The 19,355-nt window shown below is 34.8% G+C and overlaps 1 protein-coding gene across 10 annotated transcripts in view; it reads left to right on the top strand.

The window, feature by feature from the left end:
* LOC136026649 (rootletin-like) overlaps window positions 1-18,033 on the top strand; it is a 329,138-nt gene extending 311,105 nt beyond the window's left edge. For 8 of the 10 annotated variants that reach the window (XR_010617374.1, XR_010617375.1, XR_010617372.1 and 5 more), the window contains 3 exons: window positions 4,113-4,233; window positions 11,924-12,038; window positions 17,789-18,033. The gene's annotated coding sequence lies outside the window, so the exon portion shown is untranslated. Of the gene's footprint in view, window positions 1-4,112; window positions 4,234-7,839; window positions 8,100-10,392; window positions 10,602-11,923; window positions 12,039-17,788 lie in introns of all 10 variants that reach the window. The other 2 variants (XM_065703386.1, XR_010617376.1) reach the window with 2 other exon arrangements.
* The last annotated feature ends 1,322 nt before the right edge of the window (window positions 18,034-19,355 follow it).

Here is a 19,355-nt window from a genome sequence, read left to right as displayed (position 1 = left end):
GGAACGGATCTGCTCTTTTGGGGGGGGGTTAATTCTGAAAAATAAGAAAAATGACATATTTTTAACTTACGAAGGAGTGATCGAATCTTCATGAAACTTCTTATTTAGAAGGACCTCGTAACTCTGATCTCTTATTTTAAGTCTCAACCGGATCAAGCTTAATTGGAGGGGGGCAGTTGGGGGGACCGGAAATCTTAGAAAATACTTAAAGCGGCGAGATCAGGATGAAACTGGATGGGAAGAATAGAAACCTGTCTAAGATACGTGACTGACATAACCGGACCGTATTTGCTCTCTTTGGTGGAATTGGGGTGGGGGGTAATTTAGAAAATTGAGGTATTTGTAACTTACGAAAGGGTGACCAGATCTTAATGAAATTTGATATTTAGAAGAATCTTGTGCTTTAAAGTTCTAATTTTAAATTCTGACCAGATCCTGTGACATTGGGGGGAGTAGGAGGGGGAAACTGGAATTCTTGGAAAACTTGAAAACTGGGGTATTTTTATCTTACGAATAGATGATCGGATCTTAATGAAATTTGATTTTTAGAAGGAATTCATGTCTCAGAGCTCTTATTTCAAATCCCGACCAGATCTTTTGACATTGGGAGGAGTTGGAGGGGGGAATCTTGGGAAAACACTTGGAGTCTAGGAATCGGGATGAAGCTTGGTGGATAGAATAAATAAATGTCCTTGATACGTGATTGACAGAATCGTACTGGATTCGCTCTCTTTGGGGGAGTTGGGGGGAGGGGTTCAGTGATTTGGCGAGTTTGGTGCTTCTGGACGTGCTAGGACGATGAAAATTGGTAGGCGTGTCAGGCAGCTGCACAATTTGACTTGATAAAGTCGTTTTCCCAGATTCGACCATCTGGGGCTAAAGGGAGAGGAAAAATTAAAAGAAAAAACTAGTTATTTATAACTTACGAGTGGGTGATCGGATCTTAATGAATTTTGATATTTAGAAGGACATCGTGACTCAGAGCTCTTATTTTAAATCCTGAACGGTATTAAGCCTCTTATTTTCCTTTTGAAACCAATCTATTGATTCATAGAATTTTGTTAGAGCTCATACCATATGATCTCTTGGCTCTTCTCGCCTCGTCATAAGTACCATATGAGCTCTTAGCTCTTGTTAACAAGAGGAAAGGCATAAATTCAAAGTTGAATTTTTCCGAAGGATGCTAGCTTTTGCTTTCTTTTTACATCAATATTCTTTGTTTTTCTTGTTTTATAAATAGCTCAAACTATTTTTTTAAACAAAGTAAGTAGTACTTGTTGGGTTTCAGCTCTTGCAGTTCACTCATTCTGGTCTAAGTCTTCTACGTTTATGTCTTACCCTGCTTGATTTTGTCATTAGCCTTGCTAACATCAAGTAGCCTCTTTCCTAGTGTTCATTCCAAGCTGATATTGCGGTTACAATTGCAAGTTTATTAGAAAATGAAGCATCAAATATGGTATCCTCCATCACAGAATATAGCTCTGAAACGAAGACTTTGCCAAGGATCTTCTCCCTATTTCTGCAGAAGTTCACTGGACTCCAAGACGAGTTCAATAAACTCGTTCTTAGGATTTGTGTGCAAATAGTGTAAATTTGTATGGCTTATATGGGGTATAAAGAGCTGCACCTTTAGTAAGACATTTACTAAAGTGTTGTATATTTCCACCCGTTATTTTCTTTTCGTTTTTTTCAAGCTATTTTTGTTGGTATGAAGATTTCTTTAGGGCTCTAGAGAGATTGTTGATTGTGAAATTACCTAAAAGATGCTACTGGTGTTTTTGGGTAGAATTTTTCCTACATTGCCTTATGTCGTTTTTATTTCTTACAACTGGGGCAGATCAAGGGGGCCAGGGGACCCTGGTTCCCAGATTTTTTTATGGTGCCGTCATTCTTTTTTGCTTATTTTTCCTTTTGTTCTTAAATATACTTAGTCAATTTGGTCCATTGATGGCTCCCTGGTCACATTTGGTCTCCCCAAGATTTTGTTCTAGATACATCTTTGTCTTAAAATCATCCAGAGTTGTTGGGAAGACTAGCTATTTAAAGGGCATTGATGTCAGTATATTTTTCTTCCTGTGTTTCAGTTTTAGTCTCAGAATCTTTTACTTGTTGCTTCATTTCCACGTTTGTAACATGCCTATCTCTTAATTTGTTGTCACATAAAATATCTAGGTCAGATTCTTCTTCTTCCTCTGATTTATTTTCCAACGATTGAATTATAGGTTGTCCTTTTCCACAATAGCTAAATATACTTCCTCTAATATGTCCTTTTTATATGACTTTCAGGTCCATCGTATTACAACTTCAACTGTCATATCTTTGTTTTAAATTACTTTTAGAATATGCTTTGTCTTCAGAAGCATTTCAGATTTATGCAGTTCAGTAACCTGTCCTATGCCTCTAAGTACTTTTCAGCTTCTCATGAATAAATGGGCTGTGGGGTTTTTGTCAACACTGTAGGCAAAGGTATGTCACCTTTGGACTATTATACCACCATCTGTTCCATATGAAATGTCTCTGGGAAACAAAAATGATAATACTTCTACTACCCCTACAACTACTATTTTAGCAGTAGCATTGGGCTCATTTGATTGGAAATCAGGTGTTATAGTGCCCTGTTTATAATTCAGTGTTCTGAGGGCGGCCACCCACCCGCACGTCATATTTCCTGCACATACATCTGATAGAAATTTTGAGACGGCAGTTTGTTCAGAAATAGTCCAAAGACCATATAATAATGCCTTGGGGTTGAGAGAATTCCCCAAAGACTGGATGTAAGGGTTATAAGTGATACCCCAGGGGGCTATAACGTTCTTATGAGAGGGGTGGTGGTTTGAACTTTAGAAGAGGCTCATTTGATTGGAAATGTATAGTTCTAGCCCCAAACATTATGGAGAGCAACCAGCCTCCTCTTTGACATCCTCTTTTCCCAAAACGCGTTCAATTTAAGTTTTGAGATAGCCATTTTAATATCAATAGTCAAAAAATCATATGACAATGTCTTCAGGGTGAACATAATCCCCAGCCCATGGGCAAGGGTTGTAAGTTATACCCCGGAAATACATGTTTTTATGGTTTGGTGGTATAAGCTTTGGATATGATGGAGCTCACTTCATTGTAAACGGAAGCTTTAGTGCCCTTTTAAAGAGTAAAAAATGAATGGAGTGTAATCAGGTCCCCTCCCCAAGCCCATCGTTCCCCAAAACATATCTGATTGAAAGGGGAAGTACCTAGCCATTTTAAAAAAATCTTAATTAAACCACTGTATAAGAAAGGTGATACGAGAAAGTGTGGTAATTATCAAGGCATTAGTTAGGTCTCTGTAGGTAATAATTTACTTTGTAATATGATACTTTTTAGCCTGAGTGATGCTGTAGACAAAGTTTTAAGAGAAGAAATTCACTATTAGGTTAATAACTGAGAAGCGACTGAGTTTTCAAATGCCTTTGGTTTCTTAAAAAGAAATTTGCCATTTTGCTACTGATTCAGGGATGTTAATTATTATTTTCTTTAGTTTTAGTTGTAAAAAGTTATTTTCTAAGCAATTTGTGGATTTTTTTAAATAGTCTGAACCCCCTCAAAAATAATTTCACAATAAAACTGAGTTCATTTTGAGGATTTTTTATGTGCTTTTGAAAATTTTTTAAGATTCATTTTCAAAGTTAACATTTTACTATTAAGACTAAGAAAAATATTAATTATCACTCCTGAATCAACTACAAATTACATTTTTTTTTCACTCCCAGTTTTTTTTAATTTTGGCTTATAATTTGAGTTAACTATGGGCTGTTATGAGCCCTTTTAGGGCTCAAAATGTGATCTTCTGGGAAGCAATTATTGAATTGTGAAATACCATAAAAAGGGTACCAAATGATATATTCACTTTTATCCCTGCTAAATTATGTTGTAAACTGCAAATTGACCAACATGCTTGCTATCACCAGGCCTAATCCTTCATCTTCAGGGATTAGCAGGTTTAACTTAGGAACTCAGAACTCTAACAACTAATCCATCCCATTCCAAGGAATAATTCACTTAGCCTCTGATTTCATTTATGTATATTTATAAGTTGGCTCTTAGTATCAGCTAACTGACAACTCTTCATTTTTTAGATATCGTCATAATTAAAAATAATGAAGTAGCCAGAAAAAGAAGCCCAAAGTCAAACAAAGCCACTGAAATCCACCCAGAACTAAAGAAGCCGAGAACTAAAGAAGAACCCTTCCCCCAAAGGTTAGAATATTTTTCTAAAATTTAGAATAAAAGCTATTTTTTTATAATAAGTTTATAATAGTTGAGTTTTTAATTATTAAGACTGTTTCTTTTTGCAAATAAGTTTGAAACAAGGTTTCAGTCACTTTTTGCTGTCTCTTTTCAATTTTACTAATGTTGCATATCATCAAAAGGTATTTAATTAAACTTTGGTTTTTCAAGGGAATCTGTTCATATCAAACAGTTCGTGGTAACGAACTGTAGTAAGGAGCGATCCGGCTCAATAGTAACCAAAACTCTAAAAAATTGAATTTTGATATCAATAGCTACATCAAAAGAATCGCATTTTAATGCTGATTTTAAATATATAAGTTTCATCAAGTTTAGTCTTAGCCATCAAAAGTTACGAGCCTGAGAAAATTTGCCTTATTTAGGAAAATAGGGGGAAACACCCCCTAAAAGTCGTAGGATCTTAGCGAAAATTACACCATCAGATTCAGCGTATCAGAGAACCCTACTGTAGAAGTTTCAAGCTCCTATCTACAAAAATGTGGAATTTTGCATTTTTTGCCAGAAGACAAATCACGGGTGCGTGTTTATTTGTTTGTTTTTTTTTTTTTGTTTTTTTTTTCCCAGGGGTCATCGTATCGACCAAGTGGTCCTAGAATGTCGCAAGAGGGCTCATTCTAACGGAAATGAAAAGTTCTAGTGCCCTTTTTAAGTGACCAAAAAAATTGGAGGGCATCTAGGCCCCCTCCCACGCTCATTTTTTTCCTAAAGTCAACGGATCAAAATTTTGAGATAGCCATTTTGTTTAACATAGTCGAAAATCATAATAACTATGTTTTTGGGGATGACTTACTCCCCCACAATCCCTGAGGGAGGGGCTGCAAGTTACAAACTTTGACCAGTGTTTACATATAGTAATGGTTATTGGGAAGTGTACAGACGTTTTCATGGGGATTTTTTGGTTTGGGGGGTGGGGTTGATGGGAGAGGGCTTTGTGGGAGGATCTTTCCTTTGAGGAATATGTCATGGGGGAATAAAAATTCAATGAAAAGGGCGCAGGATTTTCTAGCATTACTATAAAAAAAAAACAATGAAAAAATAAACATGAAAACTTTTTTTCAAATGAAAGTAAGGAATAGCATTGAAATTTAAAACAAACAGAGATTATTACGCATATGAAGGGTTCTAAAAATACTTTAGCATAAAGAGCGAGGTATTTAGGAGGAGATAAATACCTCGCTCTTTATGCTAAAATATTTTTAGTGATTTCAACTATTTATTCTACGGCCTTTTTGATTCATGGGTCATTCTTAAAGAATTGGGACAAAACTTACGATTTAGTGTAAAGAGTGAGGTATTAACGAGGGTACAAACCCCCTCGTACACATAATAAAAATAGAATATAAAATAAAAATATAAGAATATAAAAGTTTGTTACGTAAGTTAATTCTTAAGTTACGTATATTTTTTACTAATAAAAACGTTCGTTGAATATTAAAAGTTGTAGTAGCCTTTTTAAGTAACCGAAAAATTGGAGGGCAGCTAGGCCTCCTTCCCCACCCCTTATTTCTCAAAATCGTCTGATCAAAACTAAGAGAAAGCCATTTAGCCAAAAAAAATTAATATACTAATTTCATTTCAATAATTTATGTGCGGAGAGCCAAAATCAAACATGCATTAATTCAAAAACGTTCAGAAATTAAATAAAAAAAACTAGTTTTTTTAGCTGAAAGTAAGGAGCGACATTAAAACTTAAAACGAACAGAAATTACTCCGTATATGTAATGGGTTGTCCCCTCCGCAGTCCCACGCTCTTTACACTAAAGTTTTAAATTGTTTTAAAAAGTAGAATTGTGGCAAAGAGTCAAACTTTAGCGTAAAGAGCGTGGGACTGCGGAGGGGACAACCCATTACATATACGGAGTAATTTCTGTTCGTTTTAAGTTTTAATGTCGCTCCTTACTTTCAGCTAAAAAAACTAGTTTTTTTTTATTTAATTACCACAAAAGCCAACTAGGAGGCGAAAATCTTCACTTTGTAACAATTAAATAAGAAAAAAGTTTTTTAACTGCAAGTAAGGAGCAACATTAAAACTTTAAACAAATGGAAATTACTCCATATATAAAAGGAGTTACTTCTCTGCTACCCCTTGCTCTTTGTGCTAAAGTTTGACTCTGTCACAACTGCACTTTTCAAAATAATAAAAAAAGCTTTAGTGTAAAAAGTGAGGTGTTGTGGAAGGAAAAGCCCTTTCATATATGGAGTAATTTCTGTTCGTTTTGAGTTTTGATGTCACTCCTTACTTGCAATTAAAAAAACTTAGTTTTTCCATGAATTTCCTTCATGGAAATTCCCTCATATGGAGGGAATTTCCAAAAAGGGAAAGTTTGTAACTTGCAGCCCCTCCCAGGGGACTCTGGGGGATTAAGCCATCCTCAAAGACATATTTAATAGGTTTTTGACTAAGCTGAACAGAATGGGTATCTCAAAATTTTGATCCCGTGACTTTGAGAGAAAATATGCATTGGAGGGAGCCTAGGTGCCCTCCAATTTTTTTGGTCACTTAAAAAGGGCACTAGACCTTGAACTTGCGTAACGATCTTCTATATTCGTCTGTTTTTATTGTGCATATGAAGGGGTTCACCCCCCGTCGATACCTTGCTCTTTATGCTAAAGCTTAAGTTTTGTCCCAATTCCTTAAGAATGACCTCTGAATCACAAAGGCCGTAAAATAAATAGTTGAAATTACTAAAAATACTTTAACGTAAAGAGTAAGGTATTATGAGGAGGTAAAGCCCTCATATGCGTAATAATTTTTGTTTTTTGAGTTTTTTTGCTGATCCTTACTTTCAGTAGAAAAAACGTTTGATACTAAGTTTTTCATTGTTTTTTTTCAAATAATGCTAGAAAACCCTGCGCCCCCTTCATTGAAATTCTCTCCCCCCATGAGAAGCTCCTGCATGGAAATACCCTCCCATGTAACCTCCCCCAAAATCCCCCCCCGAAACCAAGAAAATCCCCCTGACAACGTCTGTGCACTTCCCAGTAACCATTACTATATGCAAACACAGTTCAAAGTTTGTGACTTGCAGCCCCACCCATGGGGACTGCAGGGGAGTAAGTAGTCCCCAAAGACAGTTATTCGATTATTCGACTATGGTGAATAAAAAGGCAATCGCAGAATTTTGATCTGGTGACTTTGGGGGGAAAATGAGCATGGGAGGGGGCCTACGTGCCCTCCAATTTTTCGTCACTTAAAAAGGGCACTAGAACTTTTAATTTCCATTAGAATGAGCCCCATCACGACATTCTAGGACCACTGAGTTGATACAATCACCCCTGGAGTAAAAAAAAAAAAAATTAACACGGATCCATCATCTGTCTTCTGGCAAAAAATGTGAAATTCCACATTTTTGTAGATAGGAGATAGAAACTTCTACAATAAGGTTCTCTGATATGCTGAATCTGATGGTGTGATTTTGTTAAGATTTTATGACTTTGTGGGTTTCCCCCCTATTTTCTAAAATAAGGCAAATTTTCTCAGGCTTGTATCTTTTGATGGGGAAGACTAATCTTGGTGAAACTTATTGGTATCAAAATTGCATTTTTTTTTTTTAGTTTTGGTTACTATTGAGCCGGGTTGCTTCTTACTACTGTTTGTTACCATGAACTGTTGGATTCAAATATTTGAGGATGAATAGAAGAGGATAGACTAACAAAGAGCTCTTAACTGACACAATTCTAGACTGAGAAGACTAGCCATTATAAACATTCACCAAAATACTGCGGTAGACATCAACCATGTTATCAACCATAGATATGGCAGGAGTGGAAATAAAGAAATAGACTTGTATACTTGAGAAAAGTGACATGTTTTTGTACATATTGAGATGTCAGTGTCAAACAGGGCTCTCAGCATTCTGCAATTCTTAATGTTTATAAATAATCTACTCATCTGATTACAATCAAATAGCTTCAGAACTCTATTTATAGATGATAAGAAACAAACGATTATAGTGTAGCACTACTGTCAAACATAAAAGTCAGATTGAAAATGTAAAAACGCAAAATATAGAAACGTAAAAGACAAATGCCCAAACTTTTAATCAATGGGCAGATAAACTTACATTATCAGGAAAGCACTGTTACAAAACCGAAAAAGTTGACACACATTATTATTATTTAGAAATTAGTATTGATAGAAATTTATACTTCACAGCTTCAGGTTCATCAACTACTGTCTAAAGTAGTAGAGAATTCTAGGCTTTGGCTAGCATAATATATTTTAAGCAAATTATACCTTTTCATAGAAGCTATTTATCATTCAGTAATTGAATCGTATTTCAATAATTATCCGATAATTTATTTTAATACAGATTGGTTGCATATAAAAAATATTTGAAATTGAGAAAAGAAAGCTGCAAGGGAATTATTTCCATATTTCAGGCAAGAGTCCAGATATCAATGAAATCAAAGGTGCTAAAATATAAAATTCTTAAACATGTGCCGAGTAAGTCAAGAGAAGGTTCAACATCATTATCTATTTGCCATTTTCAAAATAAATCATTGGGTGTTTTCATGAAAACCAAACAATATAAAAACAATAATTTCTATATGCATTGAATGGACTGAATACGTGTTGAAAGGATTGTAGCCCCTTTTGTGTATTATAAGTATTTTAGGGTCTAAGTTTATTTATACCCACCATTTTAGGCTGAAAATGGTAACAAATAATTAATGGGCATTAATTACAATTGTGTCCTGGAACAAACACATTACTATTAATACCAGCTAGTGGGTTCACTAATTTTGAACCTACAAATTTAATATTTAATCAGCAGTATTTAACCCGAGGCCTAAGAATCTGCATTTATTAAGAAGATTTAGCAACAGTAGCTTCCGAAAAACCTAATTACATTGTCCTGTTTATTTAAATGATATAAACGATTAAATGGTATGATTAATGATATATAGAGAGTGATAGAAGCTATAGTTTTTGGATGAAAGCAAACTCTCTGTCACTACAAATTGACCGAGGTGATAGTCGAAAGGGTTGAAAGTTTTTGGATGAAAAGAAGCCCTCTGTCACTAAAATTTGACGAACTTGATAGTCGAAAGAGTCAAAAGTTTTCGGATGAAAAGAAACCCTCTGTCACTAAAAATTGACAAAGGTGATAGTCGAAAGAGTCGAAAGTTTTTGGATAAAAGAAAGTCTTTGTCACTACAAATTGACAAATTGATAGAAACCCTCTGTCTCTAAAAATTGACAAAGGTGATAGTCGAAAGAGTCAAAAGTTTTTGGATGAAAAGAAACCCTCTGTCACTGAGCAGAAGGAGTAATAGTAGCAGCCGAGAAAGTTTCAAAATAATATGTGGCCAGTTATGCTAACCTAGTCTAAATGAACCTAACTTAAAAGTAACAAACTTAATTTTTTTCTATAGAAACATTTTTATCTATAGAAATCTGTACCTTTATGTTACTCACTTGTAACTCAAATTTGTGCCTGTTCACCCTTTGTTAAGCACAAGTACTGACGATTCATCAAACATTTATTGGTAGAAAGACTATCTATCTTTCAGAGCCGTCCTGGCCGAGTGGTTTGGTGCGCTGGATTCGAGATCCAGGGTTTGCGAATGCACAGGATGGCTGGCCCCCAACCCCCCATTGCACTTCCTGGCTGAAGGGCCAAGAAACGGAGATCAGCACCGCCGGTACGGACTGTAAAGTCTAATGCCGTATCCTTTACCTTTTTACCTTTACCTATCTTTGCTATTGTCAGAAGACTTTTTAAAGAGTTTTAAAGTTGTCTAGATCCTATTAAATTCTTGTGTGTCTTTTTGATTACTCTACTTGTGATGTAAGTTGGAAGGGTTTGCAAAAGTACAGAATGCCCCCTCCATTGTACTTTCTGGCCAAAGAGCCACAAAATGGAGATCAATACTGCTGGTTTGGACCTTGAAGGTTGAGTGCCATCATACTTACTTACTTACTCTTATTATTTGATAACAAACTTGACAAACAATGTTTTCGATTATGAGTCATTTTTGCCAAGTATCAATAGCCATAATTCTGCTGTTAATTGCAAGCCATAATTCCATTTATGGCTTGCAATAAAATGATACACTTTTGAACTAAACCCTCTAGCTCTAATTAATTAACAATCCTTTCAGAATATTGAGCAAATATACGTTAACGAATTGGCCAAAGGAGAAATTACATATGATTCAAAATTAGACTATGCGCATTGCCTAGTCGAGAGTCGAGAACGTGAAAATATACTGATTGGATGAAAATTTTAAAAGGACTTCTCTTTAGTTGTGACAAGAAAAAGGAATTTGAGTGCTTATACGCCCGTGCATATGGTCATTATCGGTTGAAAGTATAACTTTTGTTTTTACTTGATTTTTATAGTTGATTTTCTAACAATATTTGTGTTGCCCAATCTGTCCAAAATTCTGTACATTTATGTGCGGATAATTCTAAACAGAGCATAATTGAGTCTCAAGCCAGGCTGATTAAGTTAATTTTTTATAATTTTCATTTTTTTTTTTTTTTTTTTAGCCAATAAAAACCTTGACTGACTCTTAGGGCCTGGACAGTAGTTTTTTTTTTTTTTTTTTTTTTTTTTTTTTGCCAAAATCTGCTGTATTATTAGGCTAGCGTTCTGTAAATTATAGATTTTATTCATAACCTATAATACAGTTAAAAATTGTATTAATTCTATAATTAATGGCCTTTAAATTAAGCTATCATTTAAGGCTTGCGTTCAATTTGTATATTCTTTTTTTCAAATTAATAAAAAATACATTTATTTTTTTATTATTAAACATCATTTTGAGTATTGTGATTTCATACTAATCAAACTTTGAGAGTTTGACGAAAGATAGTTTGAGAGGGATTTTAAGACTGAAATTAATTTACTGAATTGTATGGTGAAAAGTGTTTTAAACCTGTTTGGAATTTCTAGTGGTTGGAACCAGTATAAACAAAAAAAATAATACTGCATTTTTGGAAATATTTTAGCTCAGCCAATCTTGTAATATCCGTATTCTGAGCGTTTACTTAGTTTTGTTAGATTTATTAAAAGTTTTTATTTGTTACAGTGGCATGGGGGTTGAGGCTGTTGACTGTAACTGTACCAATCTGACTGGGTCAATGCAGGTAAAAGTGAAGAAAATCTAACAATAACCTTATGTGTAACTTTGATCTTAATGTTCTAATCATCTTGTGGGAAAAAGGGTTGTGTGTCCAGAATTCAATTGTCAGTAATCCTAGTGATAATTAATCATTCTTTATTATTTTCCTCTCAAGACAACAGATTGCAAAAGGTTAAAAAAAACCTATGTGCCTTTAAGTATAGAACTGCCTTGTATGTTACCCTATATTATGTATTGCAAGCATTTTAGGAGCTAAATATGTTGTTATCTGACATTTAGGCTGAAGATAATAATAGTTCATTAGTTTGGGAGAATTGCAACCTGTATCATAAAATTAACGATAAATTTGTTTTGGAACACATCCAAGGTTAACATTAGTTCTGTTCTGCTTATGCTCTTGAGGATGAAGAATGATCCTGAGCTTGTAGTTCTAGTAACCCTATAAAATAGAATTGTGGTTATTCGTGTATGTTGAAAGGGTTTTTAAATCTGTCCCCTCCTGAATTATCAACAATGTTATTGATAACAATTTCCTTTCATTTAGGATTACCATACAGCTTTAGAAAAGACTGAAAACCTATTGAAGATTGAGCCAAACAATAAAGAAACTAACCATCTGTATAGAATGATAAAGAAGAAACTTGGAATAAAACATATAGGTAAGCCTGAGTATTCAATATGGAAATAGCATGTAAAAGAACTATATAAAATATTGAGGCAGTTTTTTCAAAGATATTTGATTATTAAAGCAAGTCCAATTTCTAACAATGATATCTACTAAGCTTCAAAGTTTTGGTTTTCTTTTTTAAGGTGTTTTAATTCTTGTAATCCCTTGTTTTTTAATTTAGTTTTTTTAATGTTTTTTAATTTTTTTGCTTTTGTCTTTTTTTAAGCTTTTTAGTTTTTTTTTCTTCTTATTTTTTTAGTTCTTTACTTTTTTTCAGTTTTTTTTTCTTGTTTTTTTTTTTCTTCTTTATTTTCAGTTTTTTTTTTATGGAACGTGCCCCAGCAACACGTGTGCAAGGTGCTAATTTTTAACTGCCTAAAACTTGCAGATATACACCTGGTAATTCCTGGATACGCATTCTCTTGTTGACTTAAAAACAAGTCAGCTATAAATGGGCTGGCATTCCCTTCCATGGGAATTCCAACGATTTGCTTGTACAAATTACCATTAAATCGTATATAAGTATTATATAAAACAAATTCTAGTAAATCAAAGTCATATCTAAGCTGTAACATCTCGAGTTAACTGTAGTCTTAAAGCAGTTTGTCCATATAGCTTTTTTTATTATAAGTGTCTATTTTTAAGATCCTCTTACTAGATAAGAGGAAAGATTTCTTGATAACCGTTTTTAAATTATCTAACACTACATTAAGTGATAAGTTAGTATACATTGTCGCAAAATCGAAAGACTCAATTCTTTTAGCTGAAATCATTGTTAAAGAGTCTATCACCTGCAGTGAATTGTTAACACTCCAATATGGATTAAAATTCGAAATTTTTTTAATACCAGAACAATAGGTTTTAAGTTTATTTATAATTTCCTTTAAAATTAAAGAGAGGTCAGTAGCAGCAATGCGGGTTGGACATTTAGCTGCTCTAGCAATAAACCGTGGTTTTGGGGGATTCTTACGAAATTTTACAGTCCAATATAGGAAAGAGAACTTTTTATCATTGTCAATAATTTTAATATTAAATTTTTTTAAAGTATTTCTTCAGTTTTTTTCGATTAAATTCTCATCCTCTAAATTCACCTTTTCGTAAACATTAGTCGTGCATAACCCCCTTGTTAAGACATCACAATACAGCTTCTGACAAATTATGGCAAAATTGTTATTAGCTTTATTCACCGGCACAATTACAAATTCATTCTGTAGATTAGAAATTGCTTGTTTTATCTTAGCATTATAAAATAATGATGTAGTGTTACTATTTTTTATGTTAGAATATATTTTATTTCGTATTCTACTAATAATTAAATTCTTCCAACTTTGAAAACTCTCTTTATTTTTATTCTCTTTCTTACACCACTTATCAGTAAATAGATCAAAATCATTTTCCAAGCTATCAAGAATACTTGATGGTTTCAAATGATGAAAAAGACGGAAATTAGCCCCTTTATTCATTATAATTTGAAGATCATCTTGTTTTATTATTGACAAGTCCCCTGTTATAACATGTTGGTAAGTGGGATTTACAAATGGCCCAAGTTGCTTACAGTTACAAACAGGTTTCCAATTTATATCACTATCCAATCTTTTAGGTATTAAATTATAATTAAAAATCATTTGCCCAATAGTTTTTGAAAATTTATATGTTAAAACTGGACTATCATTATAATTCAAATTAGTAGGAAGGGCCTGTTTCACATCCTGCTGATTTAAAATTTCTGGTAAATTAATATCCTCAATCTGCTTACAAGTAAAATTAATAGGTAAATTAAATATTAAAAAAACAAGTTTTTTAACGGAAAGTAAGGAGCGACATTAAAACTTAAAACGAACAGAAATTACTTCGTATATGAAAGGGGCTGCTTCCTCATCAACGCCTCGCTCTTTACGCTTAATTTTTTTTACTGTTTTAAAAAGTAGAGTTAAGAGAAAGAGTCAAACTTTAGCGTAAAGAGTGGGGCATTGAGGGGGAAAAGCCCCTTTTATATATGAAGTAATCTCTGTTTGTTTTAAGTTTTAATGTCGCTCCTTACTTTCAGTTAAAAAAGCTTGTTTTTTTAATTAATTTCTGGACGTTTCTGAATTAAGGCGTTTTGATCTTGGTTCTCCGCACATAAATAATTAAAACGAAAATTGCATATTAATTATTGTTGGCCAAATGGCTTTCTCATAGTTTTAATCGGAAGATTTTGAGAATAAAAGAGCGAGGGAGGAGGCCTAGTTGCCCTCCAATTTTTTGATTACTTAAAAAGGCAACTAGAACTCTTAATTTTTCAATGACCTTTTCATTAGTAAAAAATACACGTAACTTACGAATTAACTTACGTAACGAACTTCTATATTCGTGTGTTTTATTGTGTATATGAGGGGGTTCGCCCCTCGTCAAGACCTCGCTCTTTACATTAAGGCATAAATTTTGTCCTATTTCCTTAAAAATAACCCCTGAATCACAAAGGCCATAGAATAAATAATTGAAATTACTAAAAATACTTTAGCGTAAAGAGCGAGGTATTACGAGGAGGATAACCCCTCATGTGCGTAATAATTTCTGTTTGTTTTAATTTTTAATGCTGTTCCTTACTTTCAGTTGAAAAAACTTTTCATATTATTTTTTTCATTGTTTACATAATTACAATATTGTTGCCTTTGTCTGCCCTAGTAATAGTAAGGACCTTTACCTTTTTCAAATCAGAAAGTATTATAATGTCATTTTTGTGTTTAAATCTAATAGCCTCTTTTCCCTACTTTGATCAGTAACGACAATTGTATTCATTATTATTGGTGGTGGTTTTATTTGTTTTTAGTTCAGTGCTTTTTCTTTTTATCGTGTGCTGAGGACGCCTAGTTTAGATACAGGTGAAAGACCTACGTTATTTTATTCTTTCATCTCTTTTCTCTCTACTGGCCGCAGTCTCGTTTGAGGGTTTTTTTGTGGAGTTTTATCTCTCTTTGTTGTTAGTAACCAAGAGATAGATCAGGTGGACTGGTTCACTTACCTTGGTCGTATCATTAGGAAAGGCGGTTGGAGCAGAGAAGACGTATTTTGTTTGTTTGTTTTTTTTTTTTTTGTTCTTTTTTAATAATCGTTTTTATGGCACTTGGTATTAACTAAGTGACATATAGGAATCGCAAATTCTGTCGGCCTGTCGGTCCCAGTTTTGCTACTTTAGGCCCTTCCAGGTAATCTAGGACGATGAAATTTGGCAGGTATATCAGGGACCATCTGGGGGGGAGTGGGGGCCCGTTAATTCGGAAGAAATAGAAAAAATGATGTATTTTTAACTTATGAACGGTTGATCAGATCTTAATGAAATTTGATGTTTGGAAGGATATCGTGTCTCAGAGCTGTTATTTTAAATCCCGACCGGATCTAGTGACATTTGGGGGGGGGGACCTAAAATCTTGGAAAACTCTTAGAGTGGAGGGATCGAGATGAAACTTGGTGGGAAAAATAAGCACAAGTCCTAAATACATGATTGACATAGCCGGAACGGATCCGCTCTCTTTGGGGTAGTTGGGGGGGGGGGGGGTAACTCTGAAAAACTAGAAAAAATGAGGTATTTTTAACTTACGAACGGGTGATCGGATCTCAATGAAATTTGATATATAGAAGGATATCGGGTCTCAAAGCTCTTATTTTAAATCCCGACCGGATCTGGCGACATGGGGGGGAGTTTGGTGGGGAAGACCTAAAATCATGGAAAACGCTTAGATTGGTGGGATCGGGATGAAATTTGGGGGGAAAAATAAGCAGAAGTCTTAGATACATGATTTACATAATTGGAACGGATCCGCACTATGGGGGGGGGCTAATTCTGAAAAATTAGAAAAAATGACGTATTTTTAACTTACGAAGGAATGATCGGATCTTCATGAAACTTCATATGTAGAAGGACCTCGTAACTCAGATCTCTTATTTTAAATCTCAACCGGATCCAGCTTCATTGGGGGGGGGGATATTAGAAAACGCTTAAAGCGGGGAGATCAGGATTAAACTGGATGGGAAGAATAAAAACCTGTCTAAGATACGTGACTGACATAACCGGACCGGATCTGCTTTCTTTGGTGGAGTTGGGGGGGGGGGGAATTTGGAAAAATTAGGTATTTGTAACTTACGAAAGGGTGACCAGATCTTAATGAAATGTGATATTTAGAAGGATCTTGTGCTTTAAATCTCTAATTTTAAACTCCGGCCTGATCCTGTGACATTGGGGGGAGTTGGAAAGGGAAACCGGAATTCTTGGCAAACGTGAAAACTGGGGTATTTTTATCTTACAAATAGGTCATCGGATCTTAATGAAATTTGATATTTAGAAGGAATTCATGTCTCAGAGCTCTTATTTCAAATCCCGAATAGATCTTTTGACATTGGGGGGAGTTGGAGGGGGAAATCTTGGAAAACACCTGGTGTGGAGGAATCGGGATGAAGCTTGATGGATAGAATAAGCAAATGTCTTTGATACGTGATTGACGTAACCGTACTGAATTCGCTCTTTTTGGGAAGAGGGGTTCAGTGATTTGGCGAGTTTGGTGCTTCTGGACGTGCTAGGAAGATGAAAATTGGTAGGTATGTCAGGGAGCTGTACAAATTGACTTGATAAAGTTGTTTTCCCACATTCGACCATCTGGGAAGCTAAAGGGAGAGAAAAAATTAGAAACAATGAGGTATTTATAACTTACGAGTGTGTAATCGGATCTTAGCGAATTTTGATATCGAAAAGGACATCATGACTCAGAGCTCTTATTTTAAATCCTGACCGGCATAAAACCTCTGATTTTCCTTTTAAATCAATTTATTGATTCTTAAAATTTTGTTAGAGCTCATACCATATAAGCTCTTGGCTCTTAGCTCTTCTTGCCTCGTCACAAGTGCCATATGAGCTCTTAGCTCTTGTTGTAGATAGGAGCTTGAAACTCCTGCAGTGGGGTTCTCTGATACGGTGAATTTTTGACGTTGTGATTTTCGTTAACATTTAATGACTTTTAAGGGAATTCCCTGCTATTTTCTAGAATAAGGTAAATTTTCTCAGGCTCGTAACTTCTGATGGCTTAGACTGAACTTGATGAAACTTATGTATTTAAAATCAGCATAAAAATATAATTCTTTTGACGTAACTATTGGTGTTGAAATTCCATTTTTTAGACTTTCGGTTACCATTGAGGTGGCTCGCTGCTTACTACTGTTCCTTACCACGAACTGTTTGATCCTAATTTCAGTTTTGAGTTTCATTTATTTGTGAATAGTGATCTTTGGTAGTTTTATGGTTTGGAGATTATTAGCTTTATTCTTGTTTATTTTTGGCTTAATGTAGCTCTACTTTTTTTGAAAAGCAAAGAAATAGATGAAAACATTATAGTAGTTTTATTTAAATAAAAATGCAGCACTATGACAACAAGCATGCCAAATATATAAAGTGCTCAAATTTGTTATTTTCTTTTTGTAAGTAAAACTAAGCTAAGTTAAACAAGCTTGAAACACAAGTAATTAATCAAAGCAGTTCAAAACCATAAGGGTGGAAGTAGGTTCACTAAGGTCAGTTTTGGCCCAAGATTGTTGCCTTTGAATGCTTCTGCTTCATCTGCCTCCTCGGTAGTCGGGTTAATTTTAGCTATCCGTTATTCTTTTATTCTTCATCAGTTATTCTTTTTATTTGTCTACTCTTTATTAGACGTTAGTTATTCTTTTTTTGAACTCTTCGCTTCAAGATTTTCATATTTTTCTGTTTTCTTTCAGGTCTATTAACTGTTATTCCGTGATTTGAGTTATAGATGATGCTTAAACACAATCACAGGACAACATTATAGACTACTTTGGATTCAAATCCAATCACAATGCCCCTACAGATGCTATATTCACAATGCTCCAGTATATTCAGGATGCTCCATTACTAAAGGAAGATTTGGATTAATGTAGGATTCACAAGCACCCAAAATCTACCATTTTTGTTCTCAATAATGAATAAAATTAAATCTGTTGTATTGTGGGAGTCTTTTCTAAACTACAGCCGTTCAATAGAAAAACTACAAATAAAGCCTTACCATCACATAGGGTGTGCCATTGCTACCGAAACCACCGCCCAACCTTCTCCCTCGGAATGTCTACGCGTACCAGCTTACATCTTGGTCTTTTGGGATAAAAACCAACTACAGATCAAATTGGAACCTGTAGAGTCGTCCAACGATAAAACTACACTTTCAAGCCATACCTGGTTAACGAGGGAGGCCTGGCCACAGCTGTAATGAAAGTATTGAAAAGCTTAATTTAATGATGCTCCTTGTAACGAGAAGCCAAATTTCTTTACAATATTTAAGGCTAAAAACAATTTGTTGAGGACATTTCTAGCCTTTCTGACTTACTGAATTTACTTACTGAAGTTGCACCAATGTATTAACTGAGTTTGGACTTTTTTCATGATTATCTCCCTTAAAGTTCTCGCTTTCCTTAAATTTTCTGTTTCAGCCTATCTTCATCCTATTAGGTTTTTTGCAGCGTTTCATGATTTTATTGTGGGGGGGGGCACTGCAATGAGACGACCGAAGTCTGCAGTGTATGTATTTTAAAAAAGTAGTCGACTTGAAAGCAGTTTGGCTCTTAAAGGTGACCTGGGTTTACCAAATTTGTGTCATAAGAGCATTATCAGGATAATCAAATTTTTGTTAGAGATATTACATTTGCCCGATGACTGTCTAGTGAAGGCGGCTCACAATAACTTGTTCAAATCTTCTAAAAAGGCGAGATGGGCAAAACAGATTAAAGCCACGCTGGAAGAAGCTGGCTTCTCATGGGCATGGAATAATGACCAGGGTCCCCGTTGCAAACCTAATGATTTCCTTGACATGTTGGATTCGGTTCTTTACCACCAGGAGATTAAAGTAGCTTATGATTTTATAAACAGATTAAAGTAATGTATTGAGAGGAGTTTTAGTTGATACTGAACCTAATGTGGAGCGTGCGAAGGTGTTGGTTGTAGGTTTTGTAAATTTTATGCTATAGCGTGGGGCACACTTGGATTCTTATGATGAAAATGGTCCGGGAGGCTGGTCTGCTTGCGCCCTTTGTTGGGAATATGGGAGAGACGTAGAACATTCTATGAGTAATTGTCAAAGTTTGGAGTATTTACAGTCTTGCTTTTGGGGGGGGGATAGGATGCATCATGTCTCCCATTTATCTTGGAGACCTTTTATAGGGAGCTAATTATTATGGTGGAAAGTTTTATAAAGAATGTTTTAGAAGGGGCTACACCTCCTCAATACCTTGCTCTTTACGCCGAAGTTTGACTTTTTGCTCCAATTACTTAAGA

The sequence above is a fragment of the Artemia franciscana genome, chromosome 4 (genome assembly GCF_032884065.1).
Source record: "Artemia franciscana chromosome 4, ASM3288406v1, whole genome shotgun sequence".
Classification (NCBI taxonomy): domain Eukaryota; kingdom Metazoa; phylum Arthropoda; class Branchiopoda; order Anostraca; family Artemiidae; genus Artemia; species Artemia franciscana.
This window is presented reverse-complemented; position numbering and strand designations above follow the sequence as displayed.